An 18,346-nucleotide genomic window follows, 5' to 3' on the forward strand; every position below is an offset into this window, starting at 1 on the left:
CTCCTCCTCCTCCTTCTCCTCGTCTTTCTCCTCCTCTTTCTCCTCTCCCTTCTCCTCCTCTTCCTTGTCCTCTTCTTTCTCCTCCTCCTTCTTCTCCTCTTTCTCCTCCTCCCCCTTCTCCTCCTCCTTCTCCTCCTCCTCCTCTTCTTTCTCCTCTTTCTCCTTCTCCTCCTTCTCCTCCTCCTCCTCCTCCTTCTCCTCGTCTTTCTCCTCCTCTTTCTCCTCCCCCTTCTCCTCCTCTTCCTTGTCCTCTTCTTTCTCCTCCTCCTTCTTCTCCTCTTTCTCCTCCTCCCCCTTCTCCTCCTCCTTCTCCTCCTACTCCTCTGCTTTCTCCTCTTTCTCCTTCTCCTCCTTCTCCTCCTCCTCCTCCTCCTTCTCCTCGTCTTTCTCCTCCTCTTTCTCCTCTCCCTTCTCCTCCTCTTCCTTGTCCTCTTCTTTCTCCTCCTCCTTCTTCTCCTCTTTCTCCTCCTCCCCCTTCTCCTCCTCCTTCTCCTCCTCCTCCTCTGCTTTCTCCTCTTTCTCCTTCTCCTCCTTCTCCTCCTCCTCCTTCTCCTTCTCCTCCTCCTCCTCTTTGTCCTCCTCCTCCTTCTCCTCCTCTTCCTCCTCCTCTTTCTCTTCCTCTTCGTCTTCCACCTCCTCTTTCTCCTCCTCCTCCTTTTCTCCTTTTCCTCCTCCTTCTCCTCCTTCTCCTCCTTCTCCTCCTCCTTCTCCTCATCCTCCTTCTCTTCCTTTTCCCCCTCCTCCTTCTCCTCCTCCTCTTCCTTCCCCTCCTCCTCTTCCTTCTCCTTCTCCTCCTCTTCCTCCCCCTCTTCTTGCTCCTCCTCCTCCTTCTCCAGGAGCCCTTCTTCATGTCCTGCTTTTCATAACCGGATGGGTGCCTCTCTTCCTATTCCCAGAGCACTCTCTTCATGCCTCAATCTCACTTCCTGCCACATTGCATGTAAATTCTCTATTCCCACATACGTTGTGTCCACACTAAGCCATGAACTCCCTTCTGGCAGAAGTAGGTCTTTCATCTCTACACAAATTCTCACATAGTGCCTAGCAAATAGTAGGCACTCAATAAATATTGCTCGAATTGACTAATTGCTTGATCAATTAATTGATTAAATATTTCATAACATCATATCAACGTCTCTTACTAAAATATGCAAATATATGTGCATGGAGCTTGGTGAAATGCAGGCATCGAGGGATGTTACGAACCCTTTTCTTTTTCTGCAGTCCCCAATTGAACCTACTACTGCCAGGATAGAGATCTCCCCGGGGACCCAGGCCTCTGGACTCCTGCACTGACCATCCCCTGCCACTGTCTCCTGCCATCCCTACTACATTCTCCTTTCTGACCCTCTGCATGTGGCTTTTATCACTTATACCTCCTCGCCAGCTCAGCAAACACACGGGAGCTGATAAAGGTGTGATGAGAGGCCTAAGCTCAGTTTTCATTCTCTTTGTCTTGATTTTCTTTGACCTTGTGTGTAAATAGACTCTTTCTTCTGATGCTCACCCAACTCTTTAATATGCAAGGCCACATTCATCCTCACCTCCTGGGCTGCAGGTGTGAAACAGCAAGGGCTTATTCCTGGCTTTAAAGAGGAGAAATTGAGGCCTAGCCCAGAGAGGGCACTCGCTGAAAGACATTCAGCAGACCTAGGATTAGAAGCTCAGTTTCTGTATTCCCTGGCCAGTACATAATATTTCTTCAATTGCTCTGAAAATGAAAACCTCAGGATTATTTTGCAGAAAGAAACAAAAATAGGCCTGGAAAGACCGTAGCCACATTTCTGACAAGCTCCATTCAGAGGGCACTGTAACTTACATAAATGATTTCCTATTATACCGCAATTGTCACTGCAACACGACAGTCTTGCAGCTTCCTTGAAGTGTTCTCTTTGTTGTTTTTGTACAGATCCTCCAGAAAGAAGAATCACATATGGTCCGAGCAGGGAAACAAACCACATGACACCCGCAGACCCAGATTCCCCTTCAGCATGACTCTTCCTGAGGACCAAAGAGCATGCCATGAATAGTCCCCCATGGGCCTGAGCCCTCTCCCACCTGTCTTCCTCCCAAAGCCCTGCTGTATCCCTGCAAATAGGATTCCTTTTTTTGAAAAAAAATGAAAGTCAACAGTTTATGAAGAAGAAACGAAGTGGCAATTTCCCAGCATGGCTGGGAATCAATACAAGCTGTTGTCAGGGTTTTCCTTTCAAAGGGTGGCTGCCACACTTCTCCAAAGTCAAGAGCGACAGAGCTCCAGTGCTTGACTTACAACTGCTTCATCATAGCAAGATATTTTTAATTTAAAACTCACTGCAGTTGGGTTCGAACTCAGCTGGGACTTGATTTACTGCTAATTCATTTCTCCGATTCCTATAATTCTAAGCTCAGTCACCAAACAGTTTAATGCTGATAGAATCACCAGTGCAACGCTTTATGAATGGGCGTCAGGGGAATTTTGTTAGTGTGTGTTAGCAACTGTTATTCACTCTGGAAAGGAGGACCGTGCCTGTACCAAGCATGGGGGGGCCCTGTAATTGGGCATGTGAATTACCAGTGTCCCCAAGTGATTCAAACCCAAATACCACTGAGAGGGTACCCCCTTTTACCCCAACCCACATACACACTCCCACTCTCTCTCTCTGTCTCTCTCTCACACACACACACACACACATGCACATACACAATCATTACTGTGTTAGATGAATGCCAGGTGGTGAAAATGCTTTCCATGGGAAATGCCTAACTTCACTCCCAGGTCACTACCCAGTGGTGGAAACCATGGATTTACAGTCTAATTAGAAATACTCAGCCCTTTCTTGGATGGCAAAGTTTTCTCTTCCCAAGAGAAAATTTGTTTCAATCATCCAAAGTTTAGGGAGATGTGTCTTAATAACTCAAGCTTCCTTTGTTAATTTGATAAAGAACACTTATCTTTGTCAGTTATATTGAAGCCTCTTATTCAAGAAGTATAGCTGGATAAAAAAAAATTGAGAAGGTGAATGTCATTACTCACATATTTTGCAAACATCCATCTTGATCTGTTATGTGCAACCAAAAAGTGCCACTTGTGGGAAACATGTCCACAGACCTGTCAGAGTGGCATTCACACTTCTCGAAATGGTTTCTTTATGAAATATACACCTGAAGGCAGATCGCAAGGCCACGGTCGCTAAAGTTTTGTGAGAATTCGCAATCATTTCTGGGAGTCTCAAAAGCAAATGACAAGGACAAGAGGCAGGCAGTGCCTCTGAAAGTTGGGGCCACAAGTCCCTGCAAGTCCCCATTTTATCAGTACAGTGAATTCATTCTTCTGGTTTTTTCACCTCTGAAGTAAACCAAAACTTGAACGCTTCCGGTTAAAGGCCACCATCTCCCAAAATGCCTTTCTAGGGAACCCTCTTTCCAGGAGACATCAATAGGCTTAAATACACCCACATAAAGGGATCCCCATGGCCCAATAACCTGAAAAGCAGTGGGCGAAGAATAAATAGGTTTCCCAATAACAGGTCTTCTTCGCCTGTAATTCACCCTTGTGCATCTCCGTGAATAGGACAAAAGAGAGGATGCTTGCAAAACTTACTTGGTCACAGAATGCTTTTTCCATGGAGGATTTTATAGACTAGTCTTTGGAATGTTCTGCTAAATTCAGCTTGGTCTTCCCCCCCAATCTATCAGTGCCTAAACCCATAGTGAGTTTTGCACAGAGAGAAATAATTTAATTCCATGTGCATCCATGAGCAATAGCACTGCACCTACCTGTCCCTGACCATTATGACCCAGGATGCTGGAGGGTGACTGAGGGGCTCAGCCTGCACCCATCTGGATTCATCTGAATCCTCTGGAATAGCCAGTCAGCCTGACTTTTGGCTCTGTCCCTGCTGCAGAGCAAGAACCCACCATATTAGCCTGGTTCACACTTCCCTAGTATTGATATGTTTAAGGTCATTTTTCTCCACCTTATCCTGCTCCATTTATTCCTTCTATTTTTACAGCAAATATTTATCCATTGCTTCCAGTAAGATAGGCTCTGGGTTGGGCAGTGAGTATACAAGAAGTAAGAAATGATCCCTCTCAACCTAAAGTATAAGGAAATACATGATTCCCATTGTTTTCATTGCCACTGCCAGTAGCAGCTTCTTCACCATTATTAAAAAGCATGAATTGAGTTACTGATTAAACCAAAAACTGCTTGAAGCAGGGGCTGACCCTACCTTCTGGGAGCTGCAACTCTCAGGCAGACACCCTAATGCAGGCCCATGTCTCTAGGTCGGTGAGTTGCTCACATCAATCAGTGGTTAGGGACAAGTGCATTCAGGGAGGAAGACAGGGTCAGTATCTAATGGACAAGAGAGCTGGAAAGAGGTCACAAGCACAGCATGACCATCAGTCCTCTGCCCAGCCTGACCCTAAAGGGCCTTCAAAGCACAGGAGTAGTAAAAAATGTTGATGAGGGGCAGGACTAGCTAAAGGCAATGACTTCCAGGAAATAGTTTATGCAGAAATGTCCCCTGTTGCATTATATTTCAATGCTTTCATTATTTCTGAAAACTAGGGGGGTGGCAGAAGTCATTACGACCTCTCCCTGCTTCCCAGCAGCTGTGCCGTCCCTGAGATAGTCACACACCACTATGCGGAAGGCTTGCTGTTGTTTAACAAGTCCCAAAACATTAGAAAAGTCTCCCGATATCGGATCGGCACCCATTCTTCATGTGGTTTCTATTTGGGGTTTAAACTGGATAACCCACAGTGTAGTCGACTAGTGTTGACATAGACTCGTGAATTCTGGGACTCCTAATTGGAGTACCCTGCCCTGTCTTGCCATCTGACTCTGTTCTGAAGAACTTTATGTTCCTTGCATGGAAACTATTATCCCAGACTCCCAATTTATGTATCTACCCAAATCTGCAGAGTCTCACCTGACATCACGCCACCCCACCCCAATTCTGAGCTGCAGTCATTTTCCTGTTCCCCTTGTTATCATTGCCACTGCCAGTAGCAGCTTCTTCACCATTATTAAAAAGCATGAATTGAGCTCTTGACTAAACAAGACACTCCTTGAAGCAGGGGCTGACCCTACCCTCTAGGAGCCGCTCCTCTCAGGCAGATGCCCTAACGCAGACCCACGTCTCTAAGTCAGTGAGTTGCTCACATCAATCAGTGGTTAGGGGCAAGCATATGTATTTAGGGAGGAAGACAGGGTCAGTATCTAATGGACAAGAGAGGCCCCAATGATGCTTTCTGCCATTCCTCTGATCCTAAAGTTCTTACTGTCTTTTCTTCCTTCAGAGGCAAAGGCTGAGCTCCTGCAGGGGTAACTCTGACATACCTACTGCAGGGAGAGCCAAGGAAGCCCCAGCCTCAGGGCCTGACCCACAGAGGCTCTAGCTTGACCTGGTATCCCAACCCCAAAGTGAGAGGAGTTGACTGATGCCTCGTGGGCTGACCTGTGACCAGTGAGCTACAGCAGACCAGAAGGACCCGTGGATTAACTGCTGGCTGTGCCTCTCCACCACAGACTATTCTGAGATATAGTGTTCACACCAGGCTTCCCTGGATACCTCCTGAGTGACTGAGCCACCAGCTGCTTTTCACTGGGAAGCCAGGGCCAGCTTGGTAACACACTATTTGTTCTTCTTCCTTCCCTACCTCTCCTCCTTTGCTTCACTTTTGCTTCCCTAGGACCCCACCCCTCAATAAAGTGGTAACACACAGCTTCTGCCTTGAGCTCTACTTTCTAGGGAACCCAGACTGTGACTGGGGTGAAGGACAGACAGGCAGAGGGGGCAAGGTCCAGGCTCTCCGTAGGTTTGACAAGAACAGTCCTGCTTGCATCTGTTCTGTGCATTGGAATTCCACATAAAATTTCACTGGAGCAAAGACTTTCACTGTATACATATTAAAATATGTTTAATCACCAATCTAGACTAACTTCCTCATTTTATAAACAATAAACTGAAACATAAAATGATTTTTCCCAAGATGCTTTAGTTAGAGTTTTCTACATCTATCTGTATCCAAAGCCCAGCTTTTTCCACAACAGTGGTTTTTAAGCAAGGGGACATACTGGAATCATCTAGGAACCTAAGAAAATGGACATGTGCCTAAGTAGCCATCTCTTTCCTTGGAAAGACAAGGGGCAGGATAGGCTCTGAAGGAGCCTGAGCAAATGCTGAGGCCAGAGGTGGACTCTCTACCTGCTTGGCACAATTCTGCTTGAGAACCTAATGCTTACACAATCACCAGAATCCAGTACTTGGTTTATGTAATGCAAAGGTTCAGTGGAAATTTTCACCATAGAAGCCACCTCTTTATTCACATTTGAGAGTAGACATAGGAAAGTGCCTGTCTTAGTTCAGTGTTTCTCAGTGGATTCCAGGTCCACTACACAGTATATCTACTTTTGTGATTTCACAATCCATGTGAGTGTATTAAGGATCTGAGAAGTCCTGCAGCAAGGAGTAACTTTAGCTTTGCTTTACACCCAGGGTTTTGCAAACTTATTTGACTGTGGAAACTTTTTTGTATGTAATGCCTATTCACTCCCCCACAGCATATACTTTGGGAAACTCTGCTCTATTTTAAGTGTTATTTTCAGGAAAGCAGGTCTGAGATGGAGAGGAAGAAAATGAACTCCAACTGACTCTAGCAACGTTAGCTGACATTCCAGGTAGGCTGCTTCTTCAGTTGCACATCCTAAAGTCTGCTACTGTCTCCTCTCACTCTCTAACCCTGCCACAAGAACGGAAGCAATCCACCAGCTATGCCTTGCTTATTTCTTTCCTCTTGGCCTCTGGGCCAAAGCCAAGGAATGATTGGTTCACCTTCTAGTGTGAGCCTCCACACTACCAAAAGGGAAATCCAGCTGTGCTCTTTCGAGAAGAGTTCAGTGAGTATGTCAGATAAGGAACTGATCTTGAGCAAAGACCGGGAAAGCCTTTCAACTGCCATGGTTTTCCTTTCCTAAATTTCCAGTGACCTCTTCCTCAACTGCTTCTCTCCTCGCACTTCATAATGAAAATACTCTACACTGTAAGACCTTGGGAATTAATTCAGCGAGGCTATGTTCAGTGCATTGACTGAGGAGGCTCTATCCTCTTAGCTAGTGATCTGTTTTGTGTTGGAGTGACAAAACATCCCCAAATCCAATTTGCTGTTGCGAATCCTGGTTCATGGAGGAAACACCATAGAGGGGAAGGGGAAGATCCAAGCTCAGAAGGAAAAGAGAGGATGCCTGAGATCTCGCCAACACCTGTTGGTTTCAGTGTGCACAGGACGTTACCTGCCAGTGTTTTATCCACTCATTCCTACTGCTGCCTCAGAGGGGAGGTGATAAAATTCCAGGTACACCCCTTCTAGCCACCTCAAGTTGGACACAACCTTCACTCACCTCACAGTGTAGAGAAGTCAAAGAAATAATGCATGGAATAAAAGTTTGTCTTTTGGAGAAAAAGAAAAAAAAAAAAGCAAGTAACCAAAGTGCCTCACTTGTGGATTTTTCCTAAAACATTTGGACCAGAGGGACTGAGCTTAGCCCTGGCTTTGGATTGGGACAGAACCCAACCAGGCCCATGGGCTCCTTCAGGGATTCACACCTACACCTTTTGGCATCAGGATATAATTCCTGATGCCTTGCCTAGGCCTGCACCATCTCAGGTCTGAATTATTTTCTTCATGCAAATGGGGACCTATCAAAATTCCTCTAAGTGCTACAGGATGGCTATCCCCCAACATGGTCCATTGGCACCAACATCTGATGAGTCTCTGCTCCGACCACCATAGGATCCAGGCACCCAGCATGGCATCATGTCCCCAGGCACAGATTTCTTCCCTGTTTCTGGATCCTAAAGTCAGAAACTCTAGGAGTAATAAATGCATGACTGAACAAATGTCAAGCACCTACCGCAAGTGGTGTAATGGTAAGAATCTTTGCCCGAGAGTGAAAAAACCATCCATCCCTTACCAACCTGGGGCCTTAGACATCTCACCTAAACTCTCTTCTCAGCCTTAGTTTCTATGCTGTCAAAATGGGAATAAACAATACCTACCTTGCACAGCTACTTTAAAGACGAAATGAGAAAGTGCTGTTTCCACAATACTAGCAACTTGAAGCAGTCAGCAGGGAGAACTAGACTCCTATCAGAATTGGAGCCTCAGAGAGTCTAAAGTAAAGATGGGGACTTCACTCAATTGGTTCATTCACTCCTTATTTTTCCCTGGGAGAAAATGGGAATTGCCAAATGAGGTGACAGTCACCCTCAGGACCTGGGCACTCTGCTAGAATGATCCATGCAATTTTATAACCTACCAACAGCCAAAGAGAAGACTCATCCCCCTTGATGCATGGGGAAATAGAGTCTCAATGAATAAATACATTTGCCTGGTATCACAGACGTAGTGCAAGAGACTAGGACCAGATATTCTAAACTTCCTCTCCAGCCCTCACCCATAAACCTCCCAAAGGGGCAGCAATACAGTGAACACATATATTCTAAGGAGGCAACCAGCACAGTGATGAGGAGAAAGGTCAGATTGCTCACAAGTGAGACTTGGCTCCATCACTAAGTGGCTATGTGATCTGGGACAAAGTCTTTAACCTCCTGCATCTCAGTTTCCTCCTGGAGGAAATGGGGACTGTAATAGCCTATCTGGGTTGTTATGAGGCAAACTACTTAAATGGTGCCTAGCCCAAATGAGTGCTCAATAAATATTGGCCACCATCATCATTAATTATCATCTTTCGTTCCATTGTTTTTACAAGAACTGAAACCAATACTAATATCCTCACAGCCTCTTCCCTTGGGAGGCTGATGCCACAGGACAGGGCAGGGGTGTGGGGGCTTACACCGACTTACACAGGGACTCGGGAAGCTTTTCTTCCAGGCTGCTCTATACCAGGCAGGGAAGCAGCCTCCTCCTTCAGGAACAGGCCTGGGCTGTGGGAATCAGGACCCCTGCCCGTCTTTCATTTCAAGATCCATCTCTTACCACTTAGCAGCAGAGCCCCCTTCAGTCTCCCTACAGGCTCCACCTTCCTACTACAACTTGAATGGTGCAGCCTGGGCAGTGAGGACAACGTGAAAGAAGAAAGAGAAAGTCTGGGCAGCTAGAGGGGATCAGGTGGGAGTCCCGGGAGGGAGCAGTGGAGCTTGCAGCTTTTAAAGAGACAGTGTCCTGTCCACAGGGCCCTGTGGGGACCAAGCATAGCTCGATAGAGCCTATAGGCCAATTATCCTAATCATGTGCATCTCCCAAACAGCCGTTTGATTTATTAGTGAGACGTCTTTTTAAAATGCCGCTCTTAAATATAAATAACACTTAATCATCCAGCTGTCGTTAAATTCATGTTATATTGATTTCTTGGAGTGCCGCAAATTTGAGGGCGAATGGGCTGGCGGATGTGCGCACAAAGCCAAGAGGTAGATTAGCAAATGGTGGGGGCGGAGAAGTGGGGGTTGGAGGGAGAGGAAGGGAGGTGTCAAGGGAGGGAAATGAACCTACTCAATAGCCCAGGGTCTGAGCTAGTTTCACGTTGGGTAGCGCCGGACACAAATAAGAAGAGAAGAGACACTGGCACATCTGTTGCATAGTCTAATGACAGCCAAGATCACGGTCGTGTTTTCTGCATTGCTGCCGCCCCCTTGTAACCCACCACAGAGCCACTCCAACAGGTCTCTGATGTTCATTGTCTGCGTATGCCTTCTCTAGGTGAGGATGGGGAGAAGCAGCTAAGAAATGCCCCCTAGCTGGCTAGAAGTAGAGAGATCCACTGCGATTTCTTTGCATCAAAGCCTGATGATAACTATGAACCAAGAGCGGTTAATGACCCAGCCCCTTTAGCTCTCTCCCACTTCAGGACTGTTGCCATCCTAGAAAGCCCCCACTTCATTCCCAGCAGCCCTCATTGTGATGAAAAGGATCCCGAGGCCAAGTGTATGTAGGCAGACTCTGCCATGCTGATTTCCCTGTCTGCAGGGAGTAGCAGCAGCAGGCGACAGAAAGGCACAGAGAAGGATAAAGGAAACAAGTTGACTGCCTTGGAGTCCTCCAGAAATGCCTGCAGTGTCCCGGTGGGCATCCAGGGTGAAGTCCTGGGAGGACAGAGGAGAGCCCCGGGAGGGTGTGATTGGGCAAGAAGGAGCAGCTTGCAGGTGACCCACGCCTAGTGCTCACAGGAGAGCTGCCTTAAGCACCATCTACCAGGCAGTGAGGGTCTGCTGAAAAGAAGCATTCATGGCTGGAGTTTTTCTAGTGCGAATCCCTTCTCAGTGAGAAAGACCTCAGAGAACTTAAAAGGAAGGGCACAGAAGAGTGGCAGAGAGGGTGAATGACAGCATGTCATGCTCCAGGGCTGGGCAAGAGAGCCAGGAAAACGTGATATATACTCCGCTTTACAGAGATGTTAATTAATGCCTGCCTTGTCCTAGAAACCAAATTGGTACCTAATGCTAAGTGCAGAAAGTGCGGAGATTGTTTGAACCCAGATGTTTAGCTTAGAACCAGCATAATGACTGCTGGCTTTGCATTAAAATGATGGATCCTGAGGCTGCAAATACATGAGAAAGGAAAGAGGGTAGGGACGAAAGCAGAGAAAGGAGTGGAGGTCTGCAGGGAAGATGCAGACATTTCAGGAAGATCCTGTACCCTATCCCTTTGCCTCTTCCAGGTCTCATGAGGGACTGTTTACCTGGGAGGCACCCACTGTTGCTGGAGCTCATTATTTCTATTGCAAACCATGTGCTGCTGTACACGTAGGTGGGACCTACCTGTCCACGCCCTCGAGGGGCATGTGGGGAGAAATGTTCCATTTCTTCCACAGCCCGGAAGACAGAGGTGGACCCCATTGACACACATGGCTAGGGGAGCTGACCACATTTAGCCAGACTCTGAGAACGCATGTGGGTATATATCTTGGGTGTGTATGTGTCTGCACACGCCCACCATGCTTAAAAAGCAAATAAGGTTTCTTCCCCCTACTGGGGTCTCCCCATTGTGAGAGATTTGCTTTATTCCATCTACGCTTTTCAATCAATCAAAGGGCAGCTCACACAGCACACAGCGGGAACACAATCTCCCTCCCGGGGCGTCTGCGCTTCTCCCCAACCTAGCCAGAGACCTTTGCAGGAGCTGAAAAAAGTTTGGAAATAGCGGAGTCAGGGTGCTGAAAAAGCCCTTTCATTCAGCCCCCATCTTCGGGATTTACAAAAACAACCAAATTCTGAGCCTAGCACTGAGGCCTCCTTGTTCAAAAGAATGTTTGCTCCTCTCCCATCATGTTCTGGAAGACTTGTAACATATTTTTTCCACTGGTGGGTTTGTGGGATACTCTGAACACATGATCTTGGACAGAGGGTACAAGCTTATTCAGTTCTGGGGGAGAATGGTATGATCAGGTTGCCCAGAAAGGTACCTCAAAGGGACAGCTCCAGAAACGCAGGAGCTTGTACATGTATATTCAATTCCAAATTTGTTTTGGAGCTCATGTTCTTCTCCCTATGACAACTGAGACCCTAAATGAGTTGCTCTTAGACCCTAAGAAGGGAACTATGGAAAAGCCTCTTAGAACCCCAGACACTTCCTACCTCCTCCAGAAAAAGTTAAAATGAGCAGCCTGTGAAACTCCAGCCAGAGAGAACAAGAATGAAAATGCTTTCGGGAAATAGGACCTTAAAGAACGGGCTTCTGTGGAGTAGTTCTACACTCAGAGCAGCCCTGGGCTCTGGGGGACGCTGGCAGACCCATGAATGCTTTGCCTCCTCCAGTGGGCACCGCCACCCGCCGCGGTCGTGAGGGAGGGAAGCCTCCTCTTTTGGAGAACTACACCCCTCGTGCTTCCCCCTTCTAGTTATCTTTCTCAGACACACACCTCGAAAGGCATGTGACAGGTGTTCGCCAGCCGGAGGCACCGGGGAAGGCAGCCCCATGTGCCAAGGAAGGGTAGGGAGGTGAGAGGGGACCCAAGTCCTGTGTCTCCAAGCCCTGTCTGCTTGCTGCTAAGCAGGGACTGAGGCTGTGAATAAGGTCATACCTTTTAAGGAGGATATGACCCCCGTACCTTCCCTAGACAAGCAACATACGCGGCGATGCTTTAAGCCGCTTTCTGTCTGAAATCTCGGCGCATTCCCGGGGAAGCAATGCCACGCTTCAGAAAGGCGTTTGTGCTGCCTCTTACTGGGGAAACGCAGTGTCTGTTCCATATGCGCCGCCCTACAGAACTGCAGCCCCAACCGCCTATGTGGCCTCCTCTCCACGCGTTGGGCCATCACTCTCTCCAAATAGGCGTCCGAATATCTGTGGTTCTGTCTCCCGTTGAAATCCCAGGGTGTCCAAAGGCCACGGGGCCGCGATGACACTGGGTGGGTCTCCGGAGACCTCCCAGGACTTCTCCCGTTTTAAAGCCCAGCTAGGGATGAAAAGGGCTGAGAGCTAAAAAATCGCTCCCTCAACCTTTTCGGGTGGGAGGCAGAGCCGGGTATACACAGAATCCCACCCCGAAAGTCCGGGAAAGAGAAGTCTGAGTCCGGGAGCGTGAGAGGAGAACGCACCCGGGAAATCCCTGCTCTGGCCGCTGCACCTCCGCGGGCGTCCAGGTGGGACGTGGGCAGGTGCGCGAGCGCCGTGTGTGCCGGTGTGGATCTGTGTGTGTGCCTGCGTGTGTGTGTGTGCGTGTGCCGCGGGCTGGCTCCAGGGCACCGAGGATTTCCGGGCCGACCCGGGCCGGGTCTCTCCGACCGCGCTGCCCTCACCGCCCGCCCGGCCCCGCTCCCCGGCTGGCCGGCTCCTTACCTGGACGCGCCGCGTTTCCCTCCTTCAGCGGGAGCGCCGCATTGACACTGCAGATGGAGCCTATGCCGCTGCCTCTCGCCCTCCTCTGAACGTGTGCGTGTGCGCGCGTGTGGCTGCCTCCTCCAGCCCCAGCCCTGAACGCAAATACTCCACCGAGGCACAGGGAAGCCAGGAGCAACCGAGGAACGCGGAGGGTGCCGAATCAGAGCCTGCGGGGCTTGACAGCTCCTCTTGCGGCGTCCAAGGTGGGCGTAATGTCCAACAAGAAGGTCGGAAAATGGGGATCGATTCCGAACACCCCTTTCCTCCACCCAACCCCGGAGTCTGAGCAGCGGCGGCGGCTCTCGGGGGCTGCGGTGGCGACGCGGGGCTGCCCCCCTTCGTCCCCACCCCCGCGGGCTGAATGTCCTTGATGCCAAGCGGGCACAGCGGCGTCACTCCGCGCCGCCCATGCTCGCCCGGTCGGGCTGCTGCCCGGGCGCGGCGAGTGCGCGGGGGACCCGCCGGGGAGCGCTCTCGGCGCCTCTGCGCGCCTCTCCGGGTAGCGGCGGCCGCCCCCCGGCAGCCAGCGGCCGGCCGCGCCGCTGCAGCCCCCACCCTTGCCGGGGGATTCGCCGGGCAGTGCCCTGGGGCCGGGGCTGGGGGGCCTCGGGAGCCGCCGGCTGCTCCCCGGGGAGGCGCGGGGCTGCGGCGGTGGTGGCGGCGGCGGCTAGCGCTGCGGCAGCGGAGAGCTCGGCCGCGGGCCGAGCCGGGCCTCCCGGGCGCGCCCCCGGCCCCCCGGGCGGGCTGCTAGCAAAGTTTGCAGGGGGCAGGGAGCGGGGCCGCCGCTGGCTCGGCCGCCGCCGGAGCTCCCGGGCTGCCTGCTGCCGCCGCGGCTCGCTGCTGCTGTGCATTGAAGCCCGGCCAAGCGCTGCAAAAACTCCAGCTGCCTGGCGCTCTCTGGGTCCTCCTCTCCTCCCTCCCGCCCTCCCTGCTTCCCTTCCTCCCTCCCTCGCCTCGCCTCCTCTCCTCCCCGCCGCCCGCCGCCCGCCGCCCGCCGCCGCTCCCTCTCTGGCTCGCTCTCGCTGGCTCGGAGCTCGCGGCTGACATCTAGACCGAGGGAGAGCTGCCGGCAGAGGGGGCAGGGGGCGCCTCCCTACACTCTCCCACCCGCCGCCGCCTGGCTCGCCGGCTCTCGCCCTACCAATGTTTGCCGACACCCCACTGGGTCCCCTCGGCCCGCACGGAGCCACCCTGGCAGTGGCGATGTGGGGCGGAGAGGGGGGCATACATGGGTGACCCGGGCGCAAGGCGCGCGCTCAGAGGCAGGCACCCAGCCGCCTCGGAAGGTGCAGCTCTGGGCGCTGGCCGTCGGAGGGACCCTCAGGTGCTCAGAGCTGACACGAGCGCACACTGACGCCGAGGCATACACCCATTCCTACTCAGAACCCCTCCCAACACCCCACCAAGTCACCCCCACATGGCACCCAAGGAGGCCGAGGACACCGAGGGCACAAGGCCTGCACGAGAGAACATGAGTGGTCAGTGCCCCAGAGCTGGCTTGGTAACCTGACTTTTCCAGTCATGTTTATACTGAGTGGTTCTCCTGGCTCCTCTCTTCTCTGAAACCCTGGATCCTAGACTACATCCAAAACAGACCATGCCAACATCAGGGTGGTTTCTGAAGTCCAAAGAAAGAAATTACCATGTGGTTCTGGTTTAGGCAGTGGAGATGGGGAGTGGGTGGCACTACCTCCCAAACCTCTGCCTAGATCCCGTTAGGAATGGGCCCACCCACCAAGAGAACCCAAAGGGATTCCCACACCTGTTATCGCAACTCTGTGCATACCTCCCTCATCCTCATCCCGGCTCCCAGCATAGTCTCAGGGAAGTGGCACCTTCAGCAGTGTCCAGTAGGCATTCCCTGGGATAGGCAACCATCAAGGACGACCCTCTAAAGGAGTCAACGGCTCTTGGCCTCCTCTCTCCTGTCCCTTCTTTAGTTTTCCGTGTCCTCACACCCAGCAACTCCCTGCCCATTACTGTCCCTCCCATCAAAACATCTCAGAGCCTCCTTATTAGATAGACATGATTGATAATGGCATAGATTCCTATACCTCCCTATATGGGTTATATTCTCACAGAAAACAAAGTTGTGTGAATTAGGGAGCCTTGAAAGGAGCTGTGAGATGATAGTTTAAACAAGCCCCAAGGTGAGCAGCACATGTAGGTCAGGCTTGGCCCACCCATAGAGGACCCCACTGAAACTTTGCTCTCACCAATGAGAAGATGAACCAAGCCAGAATGAGGAGTAAACCAGATGTTTGATTCTTTGGTTAAAGGATATTCCAGGAGACAGCGTGGAGCCCTTTTAGTCTCTGGTTCTCTGCTAAGTATTGCATGGCCCAGAGAGCAGCAAGGAGTTATCTTATTAAGCTTACGTGAATACATTGATCTGGCTCCACTCTTCCCAGAAACCCTGAATCCCAGACTCTAGATAAAGCACACAATATCAGGTTAGTTTCAGAAGTCCAGAGACACACATAACAAAATCACTCAATGCTACTGCCTCTTGGACATCCTTCCGGGGTGGAGGAAGCCCAGGGCCAAATGTCTCTCTGTGCAAGACTGGGATTAGCATGAGGCCAGCCGGGCACTGAGGATACAAAATCGAAGGAAGCTCCCTCACCCCCAGATCCATGTAAGGTTTGCATCACCTGATCCTGGCACTGCTTCTAGGTGCCCCTTTTAAAATTGCTGCATGGGACCATCACAGTCCATTCCCACAAGTGAGAGCCCAGATAGCCCCACGAAAGTCCCTAATGGGTTACTTAAGGAATATTGTTCAATAAAAGCAGGGCAGGGGGTACTCCTTCTGAATATCTGTTGGCCACTCAGTATGCCATAAAATGCTGAAAGGAAGGGGAAAAGGTGAGAAAACAGCTCTGTCTCCATTCTCAGTCATTCTGGCATGTATTTTTAATACAATCTGATTGTCTTTTTCCTCCTCGTATCAGGCGTGTGTGTGTTTGTGTGTGTGTGTGTGTGTGCGTGAATATGGCTTGAGTTCCAGGCCCATTTCCTGATGGATAGACGGGAAGTCAAAGACCTTTTTCTTTTTTTTTTTTTCAGAGGTGGCAAATAAAATGTGTTTATTATTCTTTATCTCCTGCCTAGTGTGTGGTGTCATTTATTTTCATTCAGAGAAATGAATGCCATGTGGTGCCTGAAGAGTAATAACAGAGCCAAATGACAGGGAAGACATACAGCAAAAAGCTGGACCAGCTATGGGCAGGTGAGGGGCCCAGCCAGCTCTCCGTTGTTAATGGGGCCATATCTCAAATTGCCTTTTCCCTGCTTTCCTTTCACTGAATAACACGGTGAAAGGCATGCTGAAGGGGGCAGTTATCACATTATCAGAAGGAGGAGCAGAAAGGGTCAAATTAGCCGCAGTAGAGGATTTTTTTTTCAGTGATGGCCCATTGGATTGACTCCCTTAAGTTAGGAGAATGGAATGGGGTGGGATGAGTAGAGCCTCCACATTGGAAGTTAGAAGACACATGTCCTACTTCTGGTCCTGTCATCGGCTTTATAATTTGGAGCAGGTCACGCCCTCTCAATGATACTTCATCTCTCATTTGACACATTTGCCCCTTAGAGTTGCAATGACATTCAAAGGATATACCATCTTATTAATGTGCTTTGAAACTCAAAGGTAAGTACAAAACACATGTAGGGAATTAGGGTCACTTTCCAGACAAACGTATCTTTTTTATTTTCAAATAGAATGATACAATGAGGGTAGGCCTTCTGCTGTCTTGTCCGCACCCCATGAATAAACACACAGGCAAAGGCAGCATCTTACCACAGTTCAAAATGTGTTTCTGCATTAGGTACAAGTTCTTTTGACTCTCACACCTCCTCTACCCCCTCCAACTGACGAGGGCTAGGGGAGACACAAGTAGGACCATCTAGCTGTCCCCTACTGACAATGGCTCTGAGAGTCACTCCCTCTGTCCCTTGTCTGGTCGTGAAGCTGGTTATGTCATTGTCTGGACCCACGGCCACAAGAGGGAGAAGCTAAATGGCATATTGCTTCAGAGAGTCCTGTTTTCTAAAGAAGCTATGTTTGTGGGACTTGGGTTGGGGTTTATTGCTGGGTTTAGACAGAAAAAGTATTGGTTCATCTCTCACGGCTGAATAAAAGGACCAGTTTAATAGGAAAGAGGAGAAGAAACCCTTAAATTTCCCTTCACTTAGCTACCACCATTTTATTAGCCTAGGAACAGTGCTGCTATTTAAGTTGATAAAAGCCAGATTTGCTCGTTAAATAAATCACCAGAGCCTGGTGGTGCTAGAGAGACATTTTCTTTTCCCCAAGAGCTGCCCTCACGGCTGGGTCTTGTACCTTGCACTGGACAGAAACCACAGGCAGGCAGGCAGCAGCTTAAAAACCTAAATTGTGGCGCCACCTGCAGGACAGCAGAAATATCATCAGTATCCCACAGCTCAGCAGAGGAGGCAAGAGGAGCCTTCTGCAGTGACATGGGTGAGGCCAGGGTCCCCTCTGGCCCCTGCTTTCTGCATGTGTCACCAGATGTCCACAGCACACTCCAGCAGCCTTTAATCTGCATCCTCCTTGAATGCTGCCATTTCAAGGCATGGACGGCAGCTCTCAAGATTCTCAGTCCATTCAAACTAACTTATTCTTCCCTCTGTCTCCCAAGGGACTAAGTGGACCTCTAAGCCAAGTCTTCGAGACTGGACCATGGAACAGTAAAGCAGAAAGGAGAAGTGACTGCCTTTCGAGGAAGATGAGGGGAGGAACATCCTTGTGTCACCACAGTGCCTACTAGTAGGTTGAACTTGGTGGCTGGGTATTCATAGCAGACCCAACTGTTCCAGGCTTCCCTAGCATATGGGTGCAAATGAGCACAGAGATATTAACATTCAAATCTCAACTCCCAGCCTTTTCTGCTCAGATAAGACTTTGGCCACCACCGAGAAACCCCTCCCTGTCTCTTCCCATTATGTCAGAGACCCCCTGTGCTTAGGAACAAGTCTGACTACTTCATTCACCACAAGTACCCTCTTGGAAATCCACTGCCCATGAGCCATTTGATGGAAGGACATCTCTGCATTGCCAGCTCTGTGGTTGCCCTCTGTAAGGGCACCTCCACCAGGCTGCACTGCTGGACATGGCAAGCTCTGCTGCAGTGCCATGGCTTTCCAAGCCACACCTGGGGATTGGTGTTTAAGTAGGGAGGACACCCCTCTCCTCCTACACACACACACACACACACACACACACACACTGTGGATCTTGATCCTCTGGGCGCCAAAACAACTCCCATACCTCCCATGGTCCCAGTCTTACTCCCCTTCTTCCCCAGACCATTTCATCCATTGCCCCCTCTCCAGAATGCTTCCTTCTCTTTCAACTAACAACAACAACAACAAAACTTGTCTTTTTAACCACAGAAACCAGAAGTTAGAGGATATTGTGAGGTAAGGGGAGATCGAGGGAGGGAGGTGGCGTGACCTAACTCCATTGGCCAGAAACAACAGAGTCCCAGATCTG

General features: G+C 50.0%; 1 protein-coding gene across 4 annotated transcripts in view; it reads right to left on the bottom strand.

Annotated features, from left to right (window-relative positions):
• The window catches only part of PLXNA4 (plexin A4), a 519,820-nt gene that overhangs the window by 436,352 nt on the left and 65,122 nt on the right, over positions 1 to 18,346 (bottom strand). For 2 of the 4 annotated variants that reach the window (XM_025379047.1, XM_025379049.1), the window contains exon 1: positions 12,787 to 13,315. The exons of the other annotated variants lie outside the window; for them this stretch is intronic. The gene's annotated coding sequence lies outside the window, so the exon portion shown is untranslated. Of the gene's footprint in view, positions 1 to 12,786; positions 13,316 to 18,346 lie in introns of those variants that run through there. 4 annotated transcript variants of the gene reach the window in all.

The sequence above is a fragment of the Theropithecus gelada genome, chromosome 3 (assembly GCF_003255815.1).
Source record: "Theropithecus gelada isolate Dixy chromosome 3, Tgel_1.0, whole genome shotgun sequence".
In the NCBI taxonomy this organism is placed as follows: Eukaryota; Metazoa; Chordata; class Mammalia; order Primates; family Cercopithecidae; genus Theropithecus; species Theropithecus gelada.